Here is a 22,276-nt window from a genome sequence, read left to right on the forward strand (position 1 = left end):
GACCGTGCTCCAAGATTAGGTTAATTTGATGCATTAAATATTCATAGTTCTGATTGACTTAATATCAGAGTCAGGAATGAGAGCTTCAGCAGCAGCCCACCATTGCCTTCTCTCAAGTTCTCCACCCTACAGCTGCAGGTTTCTTTTTCCTCTTCAGGGCTGATAACTGATGTTATTATGAAAATAGTATTTGCTCCATGGATAGTGCTTATCTACACTATAAATACGGTTTTCTACAGGTGAAGAGAGCATTCTTCTCAAAGTGGTAACAAACATAAGCTAGTCTTCTAAAATTAACATTCTTATTAGATGAAAATCAAGGCAGGAGTGAGCATTTCAGTCACATTTTTTAGTTCAGATGCTTGAATGAGGTGCTGAGCAGTCACAGTGTGGTCCTAATGTTACTCCCTGTATGTAGATTTCCTTCCCAGCATGACTGGCACTGCCCCAGAGGAAGAAATATCCAGGTAACTGCCAGTGCTTGTCATAGATTTGCTATACACTATCGTTGCAGTCTAGCAACTGAGCTCCTCTAGCATGGGGCTGCTGTGTGGTTGGATAACATGCAGTATTGATGCAATGCAACAAGTCCCCATTATTTGATCTTTTGCTTATTTGTATGGAAATCTCCTATTGAAATTATTCTTTCACCATAAATACTTAACTAAACAAATGCAGTTTCTATCTCATACAACTACGAGTGTGGACATTGCCTACGACTGTAAGGTGGCTCTGTGTTTAATGTAGGTAAAAGTTGGCATCAAACCCAAAGGTGGCAGGTTGGAGCATCAGCTTGGTTTTATAAAGTGCTCTGAGAGCCTGTGATGAAGATGCTAAATAAATGGAACAATCTTTATTAACTTATTAATTTCTTTAATGTCATGGCAGCTGGCTGTGATGTGGAGAGAAAGTACCATTTAGAAATAAATATTTGCTTTCCTGTGTTTCCATTTTTGACTCTTTCCTTATGGTCATTGCAGAGCAATTATAGAAATGTTACTTAAAAAATGAAGTTACTGTCTTAAATATTTTCCTTGTCTTTTCATTTGTCCCACCACAAGATTTTTTTTTTTTTTTTTTTTTAATAACAGGAGAAAAGGGAAGTTTCTTTTTTAAGTTTTTCCTTTGCACCATACTAAGAAAGCCAAGATGCAGGATATTTTGGAACTGTGATTCATTCTTGGAACAATCACTTTGAGACACAGTGGAACAAGGAAGGTTCCCTTTCCTGCTTCACCCAGGCTTAGAGATGGTAATTCATCAATTCATCTGCCTTTTCTATGAAAGATATATGGCCAGGAAAGTCTGGAACCAACACACTAAGAAGGTTTAACATAGCAAGCACTATCATTCTTTTTGCTTTTGATATGAATTTTCATATATGTAAAAAAAATTAGTATTGATCAGTAACAAGGATTATAACTTTATCAGCTCTAACACAGTGACAGCTATGCACAACTGTAACTTTTTAGTTTATTCAGGCTAAAAGTGTGGAGTGACAGTTTTGACAGTTATAAAAATCTTCAAGTAATGCCATGTGCCTGTTAGAGTCCGAATAGTAAAGTCGAACTGAAGCTTGTACAGTTAACAACAGCTCCACGGCTGGCCTCACAGTAAATCTTATTGCTGAAAGCCAATAATAAACAGTGTGAGCAGAGGTGTCAGACTGAAGGTAGAACAATTACCTTCTTTGCATTCATAAACACAATGAAAGTACCTTGCAAAACATTTCTTAATGTTGGTAATTTTTTAAAAAATAATTTGATTATAGCACAGAGGGAAAAACTTGTCTTCAGACAATGGAAGGCATTTATACAGGTTCAAAGACCAACGCAGTTGTAAGAATATAATGGAAAGAAGAAAATAATGTAGACTAAAAAAATAGACACAGATTTAAGAGATACTGCAATTCATATAAAAACCAAAAACAAAACTAGAAAGAATATTTCTTTCAGTTGTAGAAAAAATGAGATGCTTTAATAAAAGATAACCAGCTAGTGAATAGATGGCTGCAGATAATTGATGTCACCTGAAGACAAGACACAAAACTTTTTCTATCATATAAGTACAAGCAATACATGTTCCAGTATCTAATAAACACAATACTATGGGACAGTTTTTCAAAGAGTTGTTCAAAAACATACAGAAGCAAAATGACTGAGAGATTTCTAAATAATAAATTTCAAAGCAGTAGACAAAACCAAAGTTACAACTTAAAATTTGTTTGCTATATGTCCATGATGCTCTGCTCTGCCAACATGGTGGCAGTCTGAGTGCATCTAAAGGCAGATATTTAGGTGCTTATATATCCTGAAAGCAACTTAGATGCTTGCTTAAGTAAATAGACATTTATTTCTCAGACCTGTCATTTAACAGAAATAACACCTCTTTATGACTGTGCAGTTCGTTTAGTAGGTAAAATAACAAAATATGAAAGTGCTCTTCTTGAATCTATTCTTTGACAGAATGTTAGGCATCCATAATGTAGACTGCAGTGAAATGCAAATTATTTAAGATTACCTATACTCCGGTTGTTATGGAAACTACATAAAAATGTACTATCCTTCTATACAACATAAAATACTAATACTCTGGTAGTAACTTCTTCAGAGTTGTGACTGTTACCAAAAAAGCATTCAGGAACATAAGTAACTGAAGAACTCACTTGTATGTGAGATTTTTTTTTAAAGTTGACATTTTCCACATTAATAACAATGTCACAAAGTTAGAATTAATTATTCAGCATGTTCAAAGAATTTATAAGTATGATTATTATTTCATATCAAAACAAGTTGGTGTGGTTTCTCTATCTATGGTCTGAAACTTGCATCTTATTCCTGTACACTTCCTATATAATTCATAGGGAACCTAAGGCACTCATAACTAAAATTCACTGTACTCAATGTGCTGAGCTGTGGAAAGTCTAAGCCAATCTAGTGGAAATAGCAAAGATAAAGTATGGCTACAACTGTTTCTCTGTCATGGATGGAACTCAAATGCTTCTAAATCACCTCTTTGGATAGAAGAGGTTAGACCAGTTAGCCACGTCTCTCAGTATGTTGTGATGCTGCTATCCACCTTTTTTTGAATAACATAGTAACCCAAAATTTGTCAAATGTTTAAATGATGCTAGACTTCTGACTGACCTTCTGAGAAATGTGACCTTTATAGTGAGATGTAGGGTAGACTGAACCTTCCTTTAAACTTTGTCGTCGTGAAACTGAGTACTCTGCATTCCTGACATTCAGAGGGTGTAAGCGATAATAGGGATCATTCCCCAGTTTTCCTGGATCAAGGAGTCCCTCAATCTAGTTTCTGTTCTCAGGAGTGCTTACACATTAAAGATAGAACATCTTTTATAAAGTAAATACAGGTGAATTTATTAATACATAAAAGCATCATCTTTGTATGCATAACAGCCTGGATGACACAGCAAACTTAAGTTGGGCAGCTAGAAATAGGTGTGAGAAGGTTACAAGAGAAGCTGTCCTTCACAGCAATGTTAGTCTGAGCACATTCAATAACATGCTCAATTGCTTTTCTTTATTGATGAAAATTTAGGTGACCGCATATTTTCAAACACATAAAACATTTGGGTTTTGTGACAGACACCCCTAGGTACATCTGCTGCTGGAAAGTTTTTCTTTTGGAAAAAGAGAGAATAAAGCTGAAACAGCAAAACATGAATTGTATACGTTTAAAGGTATTAGGATGTCTACACTGTTTCTAGCAACATGGATGAGCAAAGGATAAGACATGCACGTATTTCCTAACTCTGTATTTCTGGAATTTGTTTTGAATGTACTGAAAGGATAGTGAGTAGACTACAACTTTCCCTGTACTTGTTTGGTACTGAGCTTATTCTCCATTTCCTACCTTCATTTCAGGTAAAATATCCACTATCAGTATAGAATATGAGACAGGTGTTACAGTGACATACAATATTAACAATAAAAAAATGACAAACCATCACACTATGGCAATTCTTATTACCTTAGAATAGGCTTGGGGGCTACCAAATATCTGTTTAAGCTGACATATATGAAATAGTAGTATCAGAAAAGTGATCAGTTTGTCTATAACAAAACTCTTCTCTAATGGACCTTTTACATTTGGGAGTTGACATTTTAATGTAAAAAGGAAAGGCAAGGTTTTACTGATGATTGACTAATACTGAAACCCTACTTCTCATATAAACATGAAGAGTTTGACAGAAGTCAAACACATGCTCTTTTTCTCTTAACTGAGAAACTCATGTTGAGCTACTGGCAAATGTGATAGCTTGACTGTCTAAGTTATGATGTAATATAGATGACCCAGAGTGAAATCAGAATATTACAGTATATTTTAATATGTGTCCCAGTATATTTTAATGTGTTCTTTTTTCACTTATAATTAATCTAATTTTGCAAGTTCATGTGTGACATATATATGGACAAGGCTTGAATAAATGAAATGAAGATGCCTCAACATCTTCTAGATGGGAAAAGACATGAATAATTGTAATTTAACATGACTAAGGAATCTTTGTTAACCTACATGAAGAAAAAAATGAAGACCAAAGGATTTATCATCATTTTGTCATGTATAACTAGCCTCATAGCTCAAGGAACAGTGGAATTGGAGTCATCCACATTAAGAAAGATTGCAATCTTATAGACTCTTAAAAAGAAATAAATATTTTTTATCACTAATTATATAGGCTACCTGAATAGACTCCACAAAAAAATCGTCAATGAGCAGAAAAAGCATATCTCTTATGAGAAGTTATCCCCCAGGGTTCGGTTTTGGGGCCACTCCTGTTTAACATCTTTATTGATGATCTAGATGAGGGGATCGAATGCACCCTCAGTAAGTTTGCAGACGACACCAAGTTGGGTGGGAGTGTTGATCTGCTCGAGGGTAGGGAGGCTCTGCAGAGAGATCTGGACAGGCTGGAGCGATGGGCCAAGGCCAACTGTATGAAGTTCAATAAGGCCAAATGCCGGGTGTTGCATGTTGGTCACAACAACCCCCAGCAGCGCTACAGGCTTGGGGAGGAGTGGCTGGAGAGCTGCCAGTCGGAGAGGGACCTGGGGGTGTTGATTGACAGCTGGCTGAACATGAGCCAGCAGTGTGCCCAGGTGGCCAAGAAGGCCAATGGCATCCTGTCTTGTATCAGAAATAGCGTGGCCAGCAGGGACAGGGAAGTGATCTTACCCCTGTACTCGGCACTGGTGAGGCCGCACCTCGATTACTGTGTTCGGTTTTGGGCCCCTCACTACAAAAAGGACATTGAATTACTCGAGCGTGTCCAGAGAAGGGCAATGAAGCTGGTGAAGGGTCTGGAGCACATGTCGTACGAGGAGCGGCTGAGGGAACTGGGGTTGTTTAGTCTGGAGAAGAGGAGGCTGAGGGGAGACCTCATCGCCCTCTACAGCTACCTGAAAGGAGGTTGCAGAGAGCTGGGGATGAGTCTCTTTAACCAAGTAACAAGTGATAGGACAAGAGGGAATGGCCTCAAGTTGCGCCAGAGAAGGTTTAGACTAGATGTCAGGAAGTATTTCTTTACAGAACAGGTTATTAGGCAGTGGAATGGATTGCCCAGGGAGGTGTTGGAGTCCCCATCCCTGGAGGTGTTTAAGACTAGGGTCGACATAGCGCTGAGGGATATGGTGTAGATGGGAACTGTCAGTGCTAGGTTAATGGTTGGACTAGATGATCTTCAGGGTCCTTTCCAACCTAGTTGATTCTGTGATTCTGTGATTCTGTTAGTTATAGCCATCTAGAAATAAACAGACAGCCCAATATGAAAAAAAAAGTCTCAAGAATGAGTGAGAGTAAGTAGAAGTTTTGCATAAGAACCTGAATAAAGAATATAGTGCATCCTCAGAGCATCATGAATGTCAGAACTTAACTCCCATTTAAAGAAGATAATTATCATTTTAATCATCACATGTGAGACCCTTCAAAGGCTGCCGAAGGATTCTCTGGGATTATATAGCTGTGTGACTAGCACACAGCTGGGTCGTTACATAGGTATGAACTGCTGCAGATATGGATACAGTACAAGTTCAGCCTCTTCATTTGCTTTGGATTTGAGGAGAGGAGAGTTTATCTAGGGCCAAGAGAAGGTGCTAAAACATGTTAGAGTAACACTATGATCACGTTTGTGCAATAACAAAGAAGATTCTTCTGACAGAGCAATCTCAGCATTCATTTCTAAGTCTAAGTGCAGCTCTGTAATCATACCCTCAAATGAGCATGCTGGGCTAATCCACTTTAGAAATATTTGTAATTTGGCCACATGAATATGTTAAAGAAAGGCAAAAATGGTCTTCTGAAACTTCACAAGTCACTGATCAGACTTCAGTAGCAGCAGCATAGTTTCATTTGCATCAACATGATGATAGAAAAAAAGATCAGAAAATAAAGCCAACTTTATTTTACCTGCTTCAGGATGATCACAACTGTGGCTGGGCAAGTGTCTGCATAGACCTTTGCACCCTGCGGGATGCCAATCAAAAGAAATATTGAGAGAGACAGCAAAGTAAATTTGCTTTGAAGTTTGGAAAGGTGGATTTTAAACTGCTTATGTGGGTAGGATTTATAAACAGAAAGATATATATTGCTGTTGCACTATTCATGAAAATAAAATGTCATATTTATTATATGACTAATGTTAATAGGGTGTCAGCAGTGAACACCATGTAACAAAACTTTTGTACTCTCTTTCCATTTGCAAGGAAAAACAGAGACAATAACAGCAAGAAATTAATGTTCTGATAGTGGTTCTAAATATTTTCCTTAGTTTTTATGACACATCCTGGTCAATAGATTATGGGGAAGGATAAATGCTATTATGTATCTTTTGTGACAGTGATGTTTACATTCCTAATTTAAAATTATTAACTCACATAATTTTTTTTTTATAAATTTAATTTTCACTTTCTTATACTCTACTACCTCTATTGCATCTGCATACACATACAGAAACACAGGGCAAGAGGAACAAAACAGGGAATTGGACATAATTTTCTGCTATTGATCTGAAATACATTTTGTGTGAAAGCTATGGCATTTTAAAGAAAAATATAATTTTCTTATAGTCACGTATCTGTTGGTTTGTTGTTTTTATACTACATATTTTAACCATGTTATTACATTTTTCATAGCATGTTGGAACCTTTGAGAGGTTTTTATTAAAACTATTATGATTATTATACTTTGTTATTGACTGGCTGAATAAACATCTGGCAATGTATTGATCATAGTATAATATTATATGAGTGAAGGATAGATTTGCCAGCATGGAAAAACATGTTCAGCATCAGGCCAGTTGAATAACTTTGACTTTTTAAACATTGAACTCATAAGGCAAAAATATGTAAGCAGTTATTCTCACTGCAGGATCAGTCATTTTAGTGGAATTACCCCAGAGATGAGTGACACCTAGGAATTTTAAATGACATGAGTCTTCAGTGAAAAAGTGTAATGGTTTTAAAAGGACAAAACCCTTCTCAGGCACCCTTCAAAATCCTCAGGTGCCATCTCTATGCAGGAAAAAAAGAAAATAATACTCTTTTCCATGGCATATCATTAGGGCTTAGATGTAGCAACCATGGAGAAGACAATTCTGGCCTGGAAGAACTAGAAGACACATAGGTCATCAAAAATGCTCAGATACTGAATATCCAACATCCTCTTGCTCAGTCCTGAACTGGGAGCTAGGGGTGCTTATAAAGTGAAATGTGTTAATGTAACTTACATTCAGAACTCAGCTCAGGAGAAAAGGAGTTCACCTAGACAGGACTAAAAGGATAAGGAGGGTGGATGAATTAATTTTCCCATTGCTGTCCCATCAGTTTCTTTTTTTTTCTGTCCAGAAAGACACCCTCTTTTATGTCAGATACTGAGCTATAAACACACTCCTAGAATTAGGTAAAACAGCCTGCTTCTGAGAAAGGGGAACAGGCTGTTGGATAGCACACTGTGGTGGTTTAGCCCCTGCCGGGGTCTGAGACCACGCGGCCGCTGCCCCTCCCCCACAAAGGGAGTGAAATACAAAACCCCAAGACTGAAATAAGGAAAGGTTTAATACAACAATGCAATAGCAACACAACAAGCAACAACAATAACAATAACAGTAATAGTGATAGCAATGAACAGAGCAAAATAGCTACCAAATACAGCAGTTTGAAGCACGATGTACAAAACCACGAGTGCACTGCGCTCCGCCCAGGAAAATGTGACCTGCCAGGATGTGACGTCCGCATGGTATCTGAATAACCCGGCTAGAGCTCCCCCCCACTGCTGGGGAAACTTAACCCTATCCTGGTTAAACCAGGACACACACCTTAGGTGTGTCATCACACAGACACATAGTAGAAGGCCTTCATGTCAATTTGCTGTTTCCCACCTCTCTGGATTATTAGTCTGTCTTTTTAATAGTCCAATTAATACTTAATTATTTAAGTAGTCAGTCAGGACCAATTGCCAGAAAACTACTTCTGAGTGTCAGTAACTGAAGCATTTAAGATTTTAATCCAAAATGTGGGAAACTTAGGTTCAGGTCCCTGTAAAGTCTATGTAAATTTGGAATGGAGTGGATGTGGATTTTATTTTCCATTGAGTTGGTACTCAAATAATGCCTTGGAGATCAGGAAAGGATATGTCTGTTTTGTGACCATGGGTTCAAATGTCCAATCTTTAGTTTGGTCTGAATTATAAACTGTAAAATAACCTGTAAAATAAAAAAAACTAGATAATGTCATACTTGTCATAAGAGGTTAATGTATCACTTGAACCCTTAGAGGCTTACAAAGGATGTAGACAAGGATGTCGATAGATCTTAAAATGGATTTGTAGGTGCTAAGTAGTAGGTGAATAAGCATAAAGATGACTGAAGATCTTGAGCTATGATGACAAGATAGATGACTCAGCTGTTATGAGAATATGTTTGAATTCTCACCCCATGTGATGTGTATAATATATACCTATTACAGCCCATAGTCCTGAAACTATGCAGATTGTCTGTAGTTCTAGACAAGAGGCAGCTAAAATGCTCATATCTATTGCACTGCAACAAAGTAAGACTGCAAGATCATAATATTTCCTACAGCCAAGGCTGATTTCAGATTTCTGAACATGAATTCCTACTGAACTTTATTACTGTAACATTGATTGAGCAATCAAGTATTGATATCATCAGTATTGGAGGAAAACTAACAGTTCCATCAACAATTAAAGCCATTAAGAGAAATAATGGAGAGATAAGCTTTAAGTGTTGGGGGTTTTTTTGTTTGATCATTTTTCTTTTCAATATCTTAGCAAGTCAATGAAAATCTTATTCATGATTTGTGCTCAGTGTTTTGAAATTCTAATATATTATGTATTCATATAAATTCTCCCAAATGCAAGTACAATACAGTTCTTTGTTAGACGGAGCTATGTGTTCAGTAAGTCATTAACAAATCCACAAACTAAACAAAAAACTGTCTAACCCTTCTAAAAAAATCCAGGAAGATCTTAATATAGCCTTTACAGCATGCAATGGAATATTAACAAATGTCAGCACTGGCAATTAAAGTAAGTCCTAGATGATTTTGAGTCTCCTCATGAAGAATGCCACTTTGCATAGAAAAGTGTATTGAGTTTGCATAGCAAGGTTTTGATAGCTGGGGTGGGGCTACAGGGGTGGCTTCTGTGAGAAGCTGCCAGAAGCTTCCTCTATGTCCGATAAAGCCAATGCCAGACGGCTCCAAGATGGGCCCACCCCTGGCCAAGGCCGAGCCTATCAGTGACAGTGGTTGTGCCTCTGTGTTAACATATTTAAGAAGGGGGGGAAAGAAAACTGCGCAACTGTAGCCAGAAGAGAAGAGTGAGAATATGTGATGGAAACAACTCCACAGACACCAGGGTCAGTGAAGAAGGAGGGGGAGGAGGTGCTCCAGGCACTGGAGCAGAGATTCCCCTGCAGCCCGTGGTGCAGCCATGGTGAGGCAGGCTGTGCCCCTGCAGCCCAGGGAGGTTAACGGTGGAGCAGATCTCCACCTGCAGCCCATGGAGGACCCCACACCAGAGCAGGTGGATGCCTGAAGGAGGCTGTGACCCCGTGAGAACCCTGCGCTGGAGCAGGCTTCTGGCAGGACCTGTGGGCCATAGACAAAGGAACCCACTCTAGAGCAGGTTTTCTGACAGGACTTGTGACCCATGGGGTCTGTTTCTGAAGGACTGCACCCCATGGAAAGAATCCATGTTGGAGGAATTCATGAAGAGCTGCAGCCTGTAGGAAGGACTCACCTGGGAGAAGTTTATGGAGGACTGTCTCCCATGGGAGGGACCCCAAGCTGGAGCAGGGGAAGAGTGTGAGGAGTCCTGTCCCTGAGGAGGAAGGAGTGGCAAAGACAACATGTGATGAACTGACCACAACCCCCATTCACTGTCCCCCTGCTCCACTATGGGGGAGGAAGTAGAGAAAGTCGGGAGTAAAGTTAAGCCTAGGTAGGAAGAAGGGAGGGATGGGGGCAAGATGTTTTAAGATTTTGTTTTATTTCTCCTTATCCTACTCTGATTGGTAATAAATTAAACTAATTTCCTCAAGTCAAGTCTATTTTGCCTGTGACAGTAATTGCTGAGTGATCTCCCTGTCCTTTCCTTGAGCCTTTTGCTGTATTTTCTCTCCCCTGTCCAGCTGAGGAATAGAGTGACAGAGTGGTTTTGGTGGGCACCTGGTGTCCAGTGAGGGTCAACCCACCACAAGAAGTTAATCATATTTCTGTGCAAAAAGTTGGTGCTAATACTATAATTTAGTTTTTATAAATCAAAAGCTAATATCTTCAAGCACAATAGAAAATTAATTCATAATCATTAATTCATAAATGATAATTGTATGCAGAGGCCCTTAGATATTTTATGTACTGCAGATATATAAATCCCAGGTGTCTCTTCTGAGCACTCTTGCATTCTCTTGTGCTTCTGTAATTTCTTTTTGCTTCACTGGGGACTAAGAATGTGCAAAGGATGCAAGAGAAGAGCTTTGGGTTTTTAAGCATACCACAGTACATACCTACATGACTTTCATCAAATCTGACTAAAAGTGTTATAATTCAAACTAATGAAATTTTGTATGCATCCCTGAACAAATTTTAAAGGTACAAAACTCAGAGGGACATAATTCCTAATAGAAGTGCTGACAGAGCCTTATGAACGTGCATAATTATTTCAAATATATTAAGCAAATACCTTTAATCAACAGCTGAATGGTAGCATGCTGTGCTAATTATTTCTGGTTGATGATGATAAGACTGATTGCAATTTCCTCATTAACTTACTTTTTTTCCCCTTCTGTATATTTCTCCAAGTTTAGATATTTTCTTACTTTGTCCAATGCTATCTTCTTCCTGTAGCAGTATTTTTGAGTCATGAAACTTATTAAGTCTCATATGCGTACCACCCATATTAAGGAGTCATAAGATTTTTTTCTAGACAGGACACATTCCCACATTTCCAAAACAGGGTTTAATGTCAAACCATAGTGTGTTACTCTGTCTCTGTTACATTTGTGGTAGTGCTCCAAAAGCAAATAAGTTGAACCAACACTCTGCACACTCTTTTAAATGAATGTTCCAAAGCAGTTCAAAAGAAATAACCTTTCACTCCAGAAGAGTATACAGTGTGTTTAAACACAAAGTTTTTCAGTTTTGTATTTTTTTCCCAAGAGATTTTGTCTCTTTTGACAATTTTTATTAATTTTTTAATGTGAAGGAAAATGAAATAAAAAAAATAACTTTTTTTTTTTTTTTTTGTTAAAATGCTCCTTAAAGAAAGAGGAATGGCTTGAGGGAGGAATCAATTGCCCCAAATCTATCATTATTGTTAAATATTTTCACTATAGCATTAAGCATAATCTCAGTTATGAGTCAGTAAGGAACCTCATAAATAATTTTTGTGAATATTTTTGAATCATAATTATTAATATAGTTTTTTGCATTTAAAAAATATAGTTTTTTGCATTAAAAATATCTGAGCAGAAGGACCTAGGATTTCTTGCGGTAGGTTACTAACATTCTTATCGTTACTTAAACCCCAGTTTCTATCTAAGAAGTTGTATGTACTGCCTGAATAGGGTGGAAGTTGATTTTGTCTAACCAAACCTAAGCAGCAAAATTTCTAAAAGTTAGACAAATTTAGGAAGTAAGTATTTGGGAAAATAGTGAGATCACCATTGTTATGCTATCTTAGATGACCTCCCTTGACAATAGAATTTCTGTCTGAATGGGACACAGACCAGAAAGTTTGGGGGGGGGAAGTTGGTGATGCCTCAAAAGTTCCATTTTTTTCTATGAAGGCACTCACATTGTAGGGTTTACACAAGAACTGGATACCGAGTTGGGAGGTGAAACACTTCACTGTGACTTTACTTAATCAGTATCCTGTCATGCTTCAAACATGCATGGTAGTGTGATAGCAAGCCAGTCTGAGAAAGATGATCTGTCAATTATTGAAGACGATTTTTTTTTCTTTTTCAGTAAACTGTATCATCTTTGTAACTTTACTCCCTATATGTGAATTTCATAAATAGGCTCTGGTTTATTGTTAATTTACCCTAAGCCAGTTTGAGGGGTGAACCCAAGAGTAACTAGAACGTGTTAAAGCACTCCATTCCAATATATTACTCAACAACCTAAACAATCTAAATAATATTATTCAACAATCTAAATAATATTAGGGTGAAAGAAATGTGTTCTGATCTTCTGTGTGCTCTGGCTTTTGTTATAATAAATGAAAAAGTCAGTAAGACTATAAAATGCCTTATAAGACCTTTTAAAATGTATTATGATGAAGTAAATCTCAGGAGGCAATGAGTAAACCTATCTTATACAAATCAGTGCACAATTTACAAAGCTGTTGAAGGGATTTATTTGTCACTTCATGTTGTGGTTTAACCCCGACCGGCTACTAAACCCCACACAGCCACTCCCCTCACAGTGGAATGGGGGAGAGAATTGGAAGAGTGAAAATGAGGAAATCTATGTGTTGAGATAAAGACAGTTTAATAGGTAAAGCAAAAGATGTACATGCAAGCAAAGCAGAAAAAGGAATACATTCACTACTTCCCATCGGCAGGCAGGTGTTCAGCCATCTCCAGGAAAGCAGGACTGTATCATACATAACAGTTACTTGGGAAGAAAAACACCATAACTCTGAATGTACCCCCCTCCCTTGTTCTTCCCCCAGCTTTATAGGCTGAACATAACGTCATATGGTATGGAATGTCCCTTTGGTCAGTTAGGATCAGCTGTCCTATCTGTGTCCCCTCCCAACTTCTTGTGCACCTCCAGCCCACTCTTTATGCTGCTTTTTGCACTTGCTGTTGCATAGAAGTCAATTGTGTGTTTATATAGATAGACAAGTATTTAAGTCTCATATGTCAGTTACAGTCCATCAATCAACAATGGCAAATTTATAAGACTTTTAAACTTATTGCAAATAAGAGTAAAGAAGCCTTGATCTCCTGTGAGTGTGTGCTATACATGCTTGATACTTCCCATGACAGAAAGCCTTATCAGGAACTTTCAATCCTTCTAGGTCACACTATACATTTATTTATAATACTCCGTGTGAGTGCCAGAAAGATAGTGTCACAACTGTGTGAAGGAAAGTCTTATTTTCATTTTCTCTAAAATTACTTTGGTATTACTTAAATATGTACTTAGCTGTTTGTATTATTGTGGTACTTAGGTATCACATCTATGGAGAAGGCTGGGGTAGGTTAACTATGGGCTGGATTACCCTCAGTAGGAGAGTAGTGCAGCATTGGCCCAAGATACCCATGGGAACCGTGGAATCTACATCCCCAGAAATTTTTATAAGTCAGTTAAAGAAAATCATGGCTAACTTGAGGTGTGTTAGTGATAGTCTCATTTTGAGAGGGAGGTTGGACTATGGAAACTTCAAAAGTACCTTCCTGTAATTTGATGGTCTTAAGTGATGGATGTCACACAAGCAGAATATGAAAAAAATTCCAATATCCCAGAAAATGGCCAGATAAAACAAAGAGGAAAGATGGGATGTCTATCAGCATGAGAAGTAATAGACTAATCTTGTAAGTGATCTTCCAACAACATTTGAAACTAAGTTCAGATATCCTGTGTCTAATTTTAATAAAGAAGTAAGTTCTGTGACTTACAGGGAACTCTCCAATGTTCTTCTGAGAGTCAGCAAAATATGAGCTTCTTTTGACACTATAACTTGATAGCTAGGATTACTAACTCAAGAACCAGAATAACTTTGGAGGCAATATGCATATAAGGGAGAGAACAGTCCTATGTTTGGCTTCCTCAGCATAAGTACACATATTCAATTTATTTAGGGAATAGTTTGCTTTAAGTCAAAATACAGCTTAGCCTTACAAAGTTTTAGTTCTACCAAAGTTTTTTATATATGCTTAGCTCTAGGCATCATTCCCAAAGTTGGAGTAATGTTTTTTCTTTCTAATAATAATAGTTTGGATTTGAGCTTCTTGCAACCAAGCTTATAACAATAACTGGTTCAGGGTAGAGATCAGGCCAAAAACATTCAGACTGAAGCATGGAACTCAGAACCAATCACATGGAAAAACAATCAGATATTCTTTATAAAATTTTATTAACATAATTATGACTAGCTTTTCAACCACATTTTTAACTTCTCTGGATGCTTTTTGCTATTTGACAGAAATCTTTCAGTTCTGGTATCTTTACTCTCAGTTTCCATGCTTAAACTTCTTTTGTGTATCCTGCCTACCATTGCATTGTTATTGCTATTCATTTCTTACATTGCTGGAGCATGAAGCATTCTCAGTCAGGATCGGAGTTGTGTTATAACAAGTGCAGTTGGAAAATATACACTAGTAGACTGTCTTCTGTCCTAAGAACCTAAGCCAAATCCCATTAAAGTCATGTGGACTCAAGTAATTTTGGATTTGACCTTAAAAAAATAATACGTTGGAACAAAACCCCTGTATTAGAGGGTTTGGTTGTTTTTAAAGATGAATAAGGAACTAAAAGTAATAATCCCCTGATCAGCCAGGAGTTGAGGAATTTGGCATGTGCTAAATGCATGTTCAAATCTCTCAGATTCATCCCTGGGGTTATCATTTTGAAACTGAGTTGTAGGCTGTTTTTAGCTAATCCTCTTTTATATTTTGTTATGGAGCATGGGTATTTTTGAAATGTTTCTTTCTTACATTGGAATATCTATCTCAAAAATCAGTATTTTTCAAAAATTAAATTGTTCTTTTTCTGGTCATGTCTGTATAGGGACATTGAGGAAAGGCACTATCTCAAATAAATTCTTTTGGAAAAAAATATGTTAGCTAAAAGGTTGAAAAATATATTCCAACAAATACGTTGGAATTTTTATTTCTATGATTTTGGAGATTGAGGAATTTTAAATAAAAGACAACATCAACATAAAAGAGACTGGAAGAGGAGAGTTTAACAGTAATCAAGGTGGGTGGTAACTAGATACCACATAAAAAATTGAATATCTGGCCAAAAAAAGAAGAGGATACAATAATATGCATGTAGTCTTGTTTGCTGGGGCAAGATAATGCCAGAAAGAAAGAAAGGGAATCTCACTTCATGAATGAATCTCAAATAATTTGGTAAATCCCTTTTGCTGTCTTCTCATGAGAAATATATATCTTGCTATTATGGTTTTAATTGTTCAGCCACCTTAAATTCATACAAGATATAATACTTTAGGAGGCACAGCTTCAGGTCTACATAATTGTCAAGTACCTTCACTTGTTTTTGTGTTAAGTTGCTCTCCTTACCTAAATACTTTAAAAGTTTTTGAAGAGAGAAGTCTTTTCTAGAATAGCCAAAAAGATATTTCTCAAGGGTGATTTATATATTACTGAATGACCTATAGAAATGGAAAACAGGAACATCGGTCAGTAATTTGTGAGAGTATGGCAAAAGGGTTTAAAACAAAGAACAGAGAAACTGGTTTAATTAAAGTGCTGACATAGTGTATTTTTAAACACACTGTAAAATATACTTCTATCTTTCTGAGCCAAATATTTTCCATTTTATAATGAAAATCATGTTTTATTCAACCATTCTTCTGAGATTAAAATCTGCAAAGTTACTTCTTTTTCCATATTGGAACAACCATTAATGGAGAAAGCTTTCCTTACTGATATTGCAATTCCTACTCCTCACCACATCTCCCTAGGCCAATTTTTACCCCTTAAAAGACTATCTAAAAAATCCTTAACTGTTCTTACACTTAGCTTAGTAAGTAAACTATGCACTTACATTTATGACATAAATGGAACAGTGCCTTGTCTTTTGGATAGTCTTCAGAGCTTTGTAGAGTTCCTGAAGTTCTCATTACATTGGGAGTGAATTTTTCTTACAATGGATCTTAATAAAAACTAAGTGATAAATATCTACAAAAGTAAATTTGGTTGTTAAGCATATGCCTAGAAACATAGTCCTGGAAAATCTCCTAATATTTAGGATGCAGCACTTCTTCAACAGTTGAAATGTCTGTAACTGTTATAAAACAGGAAAACTGATATACTAGAATTAATGTATGATATGTACTGGATTGGTTGGAAAAACAACAATGTTAACAGAATGTCCTTCTAGCTCCATATATATTTTGGTAGGAATACAACAAATAACATAATAACATGGAAATATAAAGATCTCTTAATACAATACAGTGCATTATGGTAGGTATGGCTGGCAACACAACTATGAAAGCACCTAAGTTACCTGAAGGTGAACACAGAAAGACAAAGGTAGCACACTGCCATTCTTTTGATTGAAGGGAGACAGTCTATGAAAATACAGCAGGGACACAGTATTACAGATAAGCTAATATTTAACTTATTTGTGATGCTGTCATCAGAGCTGGTTATTAATTAGCTATCGCTTATCTTCACATAAAGATATTTGGAGGATAGGCTTACCCTGTTTTATTTGAGGAGCCAATAATATGTCACTAGAGTTATTAATGTTCTAACAGTCCAATCAAAATATAACAGTTATGATTTGTCAGGTTACAGTAATACGAACACTTACACTCCAAATGATCTAATTATTACAGATAGCCTTGTTAATAGCAGTGAAAATTGCTATATGTGAACTTCTAAGTACCTCCCTCTTTTCTCTGGTGTAACACTCAGCCTTTCAATGTCTCTTTGGGTCCTACGGTCAACAGAACCTTCTTGTAGAAGGACGGGAGGATTTTAGGTTGCAATATGTCTTTGACATATTGAGGTCTTCACCAGAGAGGTCCTCATGGTGGGTCTTTCAACCTTAGTCTTGGATCCATGAGGACAGTGTACTTCCTTGTTTTGTCTTGACTGGTTCTCACTTCCAGATTATATCTGTTTTACTCTTCTTTTTTATATTCTTAAGACTAGTTTCATCTGATTCACAAAGATGCACTACAGAAGTGACCAGTGTGATTTGTGTTTTTTGCCTAAGCCTGATTTGTTCCACACTACGTGGTTTGTTTTTGTTTTTTGTTTTTTGTTTTTTGTTTTTTGTTTTTTTTTTCTAGGATCATAGATCACTCTAAACAGAATAAGTTGTTATTACTGTCTATTAATTAATGATAGGTGTTATACCACAAAACTGCATTAAACTGAAGTGAAAACAAATGTAGGCAATATCTGAGCACTAGGCAGTTGTTATTACAGCTAGAATCAGGTCAAGCCAATACAAGTCCAGACAAGTCCAGAGACTGTTATGTCAACGTAATCTCAGTGGGCTTTTACTAAAAATTGCAAAATCTTATTTTCTGTGTTAAATTTCAAGTTGGCTAAGAATATCCTTGAACATGTTCTACTAAGGCATTCTTGCTTGAGAATCGCATTGGTGCATAATTTTCCTTCCTATGCTGCATGTCATGAATAGCATTCATCATGTTGATGCTCAGGGTTGAGTCTGCTGCAGATGCCCAGAGAGATTTTTCTCATACTTATCCCTGTAAAGTTCTGTCCAGTCATTTGATATGTTCATTATAATCTCAGTTGGTAGGCTGCTAATTTCATGATGGGTCGGGTAATTTGATGATGGGTCAGGTAACATCCTAGTGATAGTTCCTACTGTATCAGCAAGACCAGACATTGCAAAGTTACAACCTGATTTCTGTCATCTCTCCTTGTGCAGACACTCCAATGGCTTTATGTCGGCACTGAGCAGACAAACCTTTCATTCTGCAAGCAAAGTTAACATATATTGTTTTCTCAAGAAACTTGCCAATAAAAGCAGTGTGGTATTATATCATATATTAATGTGATAAAATTTTCATCAGATTCACATTTTTCTTGGAATCAGGAGGAATTTTGCCTCTCTCATTCAAGTCTTCTGGGGAAGCGATAAATGTTTGTTAAGTTAATTCCTGGAAGGATAACATGTTCTTGATTCTGCAGTCAAAAGAATAATAGATAGAATGATGTCTACAACCTGTAACCCTGTCAGATCCAGGTCAGACAGAGTTAAACTGGTTGCAGCAAGTGCACAGAACTAATCCTTCAGGTAATCCAATCAGGTATAGCTTTAAATAACTGTTTCTAGAGTTGTTTTTTGTAGATAGCACTATCTGAACTTCTGGCTTTAGTTTATATATTTCCTTCTCTGTGAATTTTGCAGAACACTGTGAACATATTCTCATGATTTCTGTTATGACACAACACTAACCCTTGGTGTTTCTTGTTTAAATAAAACACATCCATAACGCTTTGGAAATTGCAGATTGATCACCTTTCTGTCAGGCACCTGACTAAAGTGAAAAGTTAAGCTAAATTTTTTATTTTCTTCATGAGCAACCATGATCTGTATGTAGTTATTTGAGTGCAGTGCACTGATTTATGAAACAGCATCCTGGAAGTTCTGGAAAACAAACGAAAATGTAAACTACTGGTATTTATATTGAGTAACTACATCTTGACTAGAAGGAATTTCCAGAAATCCAAATGTAACAGAATTTCCAGCAAGCCACCTCTGTAACAGATGCTTTTCCCAGCATAGACTGAAAAGGGAAACACAGCAGTAATAGAAAAGGATACCTTGAGTCTGTGAGGAGATACAGATAAGGAGTATCAGAATGAGTTAAGAATATTTCCCATAATATTTCCCATATCTGCAACATAAAATAAAATACATTTTTTTTCAGACTTTCCAAGCATCTAAAAATTAGGTTTGTCTTTTTCAGAATTTGTAGTTCCCAGTTTTAATACAATATACAGTTTTAAGCTGAGTTTTAAAGTAGGCCAAATAACTTGCTTAATAACGTGCTTAATAATGTCTATATCTGACATATAAACAAAATGCCATCTGCTTATGTTCTTATAACGTGCTCAGTAGCTCTTCATTGCTGTTGGTAGAAAAATTTCAGACTTTTGCCAAGAAGATATTTTGTCCCTTTATCTTGGTACTGATCTATACGCTGTACAATACCTCAGCCATGTGTTGTGCTCTGGTTTTATTTGTCACTGAAGGAGTGCATTGGACACTGCTTCTTTTTAAGGCCAGTCTTAGAATTTTATCCAGCTTTTTTCTGGATCACATAAGTGAACTTTGACAAGTGCATGTGCAGGTGCATAAGTGTATGTGTTTATGTATTTTTGTTAGATGTTTCACTTCCGGGTTAGAAAGATGCAACTGTATATAAACACTGTTTAAATCTACATAGTGAAGTATCTATACAGGATGTGCTTATATTTATATTTATTTATATTTATAATATTTATGTTATAGATAAAGATTGGGCAGTATGTCTGAACATTGTGTAAAAATGCCAGATGGAGAACATCCCATAAAGTCACTGGTGTGTGAAAGAATTGAATGTTTGCTTTCTTCCTCTTCTACAGTGCTTTTGAGAACCTCACTTATAAAAAGCACCCAGTAAAACACCAATGCAGGAACCTCAAATGGTGATGTGTATAGAGAGATAAAAGTACACTATAAGATGACTGAAAAAGGAAAGTTGAAAATATAATTAGTTAAAATAGTTTTCTGATTTGGTATATTTACTGATGGCATTATGTACAGGAAAGAATGATATTGCTAATCAAAATACAATCGAATGAAATTAAAGTGAATGAAAGTATCACAGAGAATGATAAAGCTTAGTTTTTTTAAAGTAACCATTAAGTTAGCAGAAAGAAAAAGGTAGCAGATGAATCTTAGCAAGAAAGAAAGAAGGAAAGAAAGAAACAGATCCCTTGTGTTTACTTATAAAATACACAGAGATTCAGATATGATAATAAAATCCCCAAATGAAAGATGGATGCCATAACAATTTAGTCAGTCTTAGTTTTAATGACTTATCTTCTGCTTAACTTGGTAGTAGAATTAATTGTTTCAAGCTGGGCTTCTGATTAAGATTTATTCTTATCCAACATGAAGCATAGGAAATTCACCTTAGAGATCATATTTTCTGGGCAAGAAATTCATTAATTTTAGACAGCAAGAAATTTAAAGGGTTGATTGCCCTACTGAGCACCAAATATTATGAAATGCACCTGAAAAAGATTTTGTTTTAGTTAAGATGAATGATAAATGATTTTTTCTTTGCCAAAGTCTAGCTATTTCTTCTTGTCTGGCACAAAGACATTCCCAATTTAACAGCTTCCCTCTGCAGTACTATGCAGGCCCTTTGCATCCTGCTGACAACATGATTCATATATGTATAACACTGGCAATTAAAAGTGTGGTTTCCACTGACACCCCAGGGAATAGTGTTTGAATTCATGGTGATATTCCCAGAGTCAAAGAAATTCTCCTGTTAAAGGTGATTTAAATTGTTTTCATTATCTGTCAAACATCAGCAAACCCCCAGCCAATTCAAAAGCCAATTCAATTAGTTTCCTTCCACTTATGGTCTTCCAAAAATCATAATGTAGTTAAAAGCCCTATTCATCAGACAGATCAGTTGCAGTTGAGCTACTAAATATCTATGGGCCATAAAGCCATCTTTCTGAGCAGAGTTTCTGCGTAATAAGTGTGTGAGTTATTTTAAACAAAAACGCTACACAATGGCTGTTTCAAATGATAGATGAGTAGATACTCCTAGGTTTCAGGAATCTCAAAGTAGTAATTTTCCTCAGGGAAAAAACTTTTTTGTAAGGTCATTCTTAATAACAAAGTAAAGGAGTGTATTTTTTCCTCTTCCTTTTTTTCAGCTTTGGTGGTTTTTTTAGTTTTTTGGGTTTTTTTGAGAATGAAAAAAACCATCTACTTTTGAGCAACACAGTGATATGTACAGATGAAAAAATGCATCTAGAAATAGCTTGTAAGTAATATGGGAACATGACAAATAAAAGCATGTGCTTAGAACATCTGTGCCTAGCTAACTGTCTCATATGAGGTTAGGTGTATGGACATATTTGACAAGGATGTATTATGAATGGGAAAGTAATTAGTAAAAGGATTATTTTTCCTTCAAAACTTCATCTTTGCAGTGCTGTTGAAGCTGACTTCACATAGGGAAACAATCTAAAAGGTGTAAATAGAATAAAGCATGATGAGCCATGTAATGTGCCACTCATTTTTATTGCCAAGGGAGATCATGCATGAAATACTTATGGCCTTGCCTGATCTGTTGCTCGTAATTTATATGATTTGCTCTAATTTATTCTACTATGCATACATCTTGCAGTCCTCTATTGCACATTTTTTCCTGTTTCTTGCCCTTTACCTCCTGTCTTTCAAAGGCTGATGAGAATTAACTGCCAGCTATTGTTTGATAAAGTGGTATGGCTTGCTATTGTTAACAGTCATTACTTTCTTCATTTTGGGCATTAAAAGATGTGACTAGGCAAGAAAGTCAGGTATTAAAAGTTAATGGGAATGACTAGAGAAAAAATATTTCCAATTCATCATTGAGCCTCATTCAAAGACAATCACTACAACTTCCTTGAAATCTTAGTTATGCAAATTCATGGAGTTTTTAAAAGAAATAAAATTTTAAAAAATTGGCATTGCCAATTGGCTAGCAAAGCCAAAGATGAGCATTCAAAAAAAGTTTTACTTAAACATTTTCTAATCTGAGAACCATTTTTCTTAAGAATAAGACCAAACTTTGAGGACACTTAAATTAGTCAATCTAGAAAGGTTTATACTTGTTAAGACATCACACTTTGTTAGGTTTTGTGTATAAGTGATGAAATCAAACTCAGCTTAAAAGCAAAATGGAACTACATTGATAAGAAAAGTCTGCATGCATAGATTTGCATAAATTACATATTTGCCTGAATTATTATAAGACCTTCATAATCAAAAATAGG

The sequence above is a fragment of the Strix uralensis genome, chromosome 1 (genome assembly GCF_047716275.1).
Source record: "Strix uralensis isolate ZFMK-TIS-50842 chromosome 1, bStrUra1, whole genome shotgun sequence".
Taxonomy (NCBI): Eukaryota; Metazoa; Chordata; class Aves; order Strigiformes; family Strigidae; genus Strix; species Strix uralensis.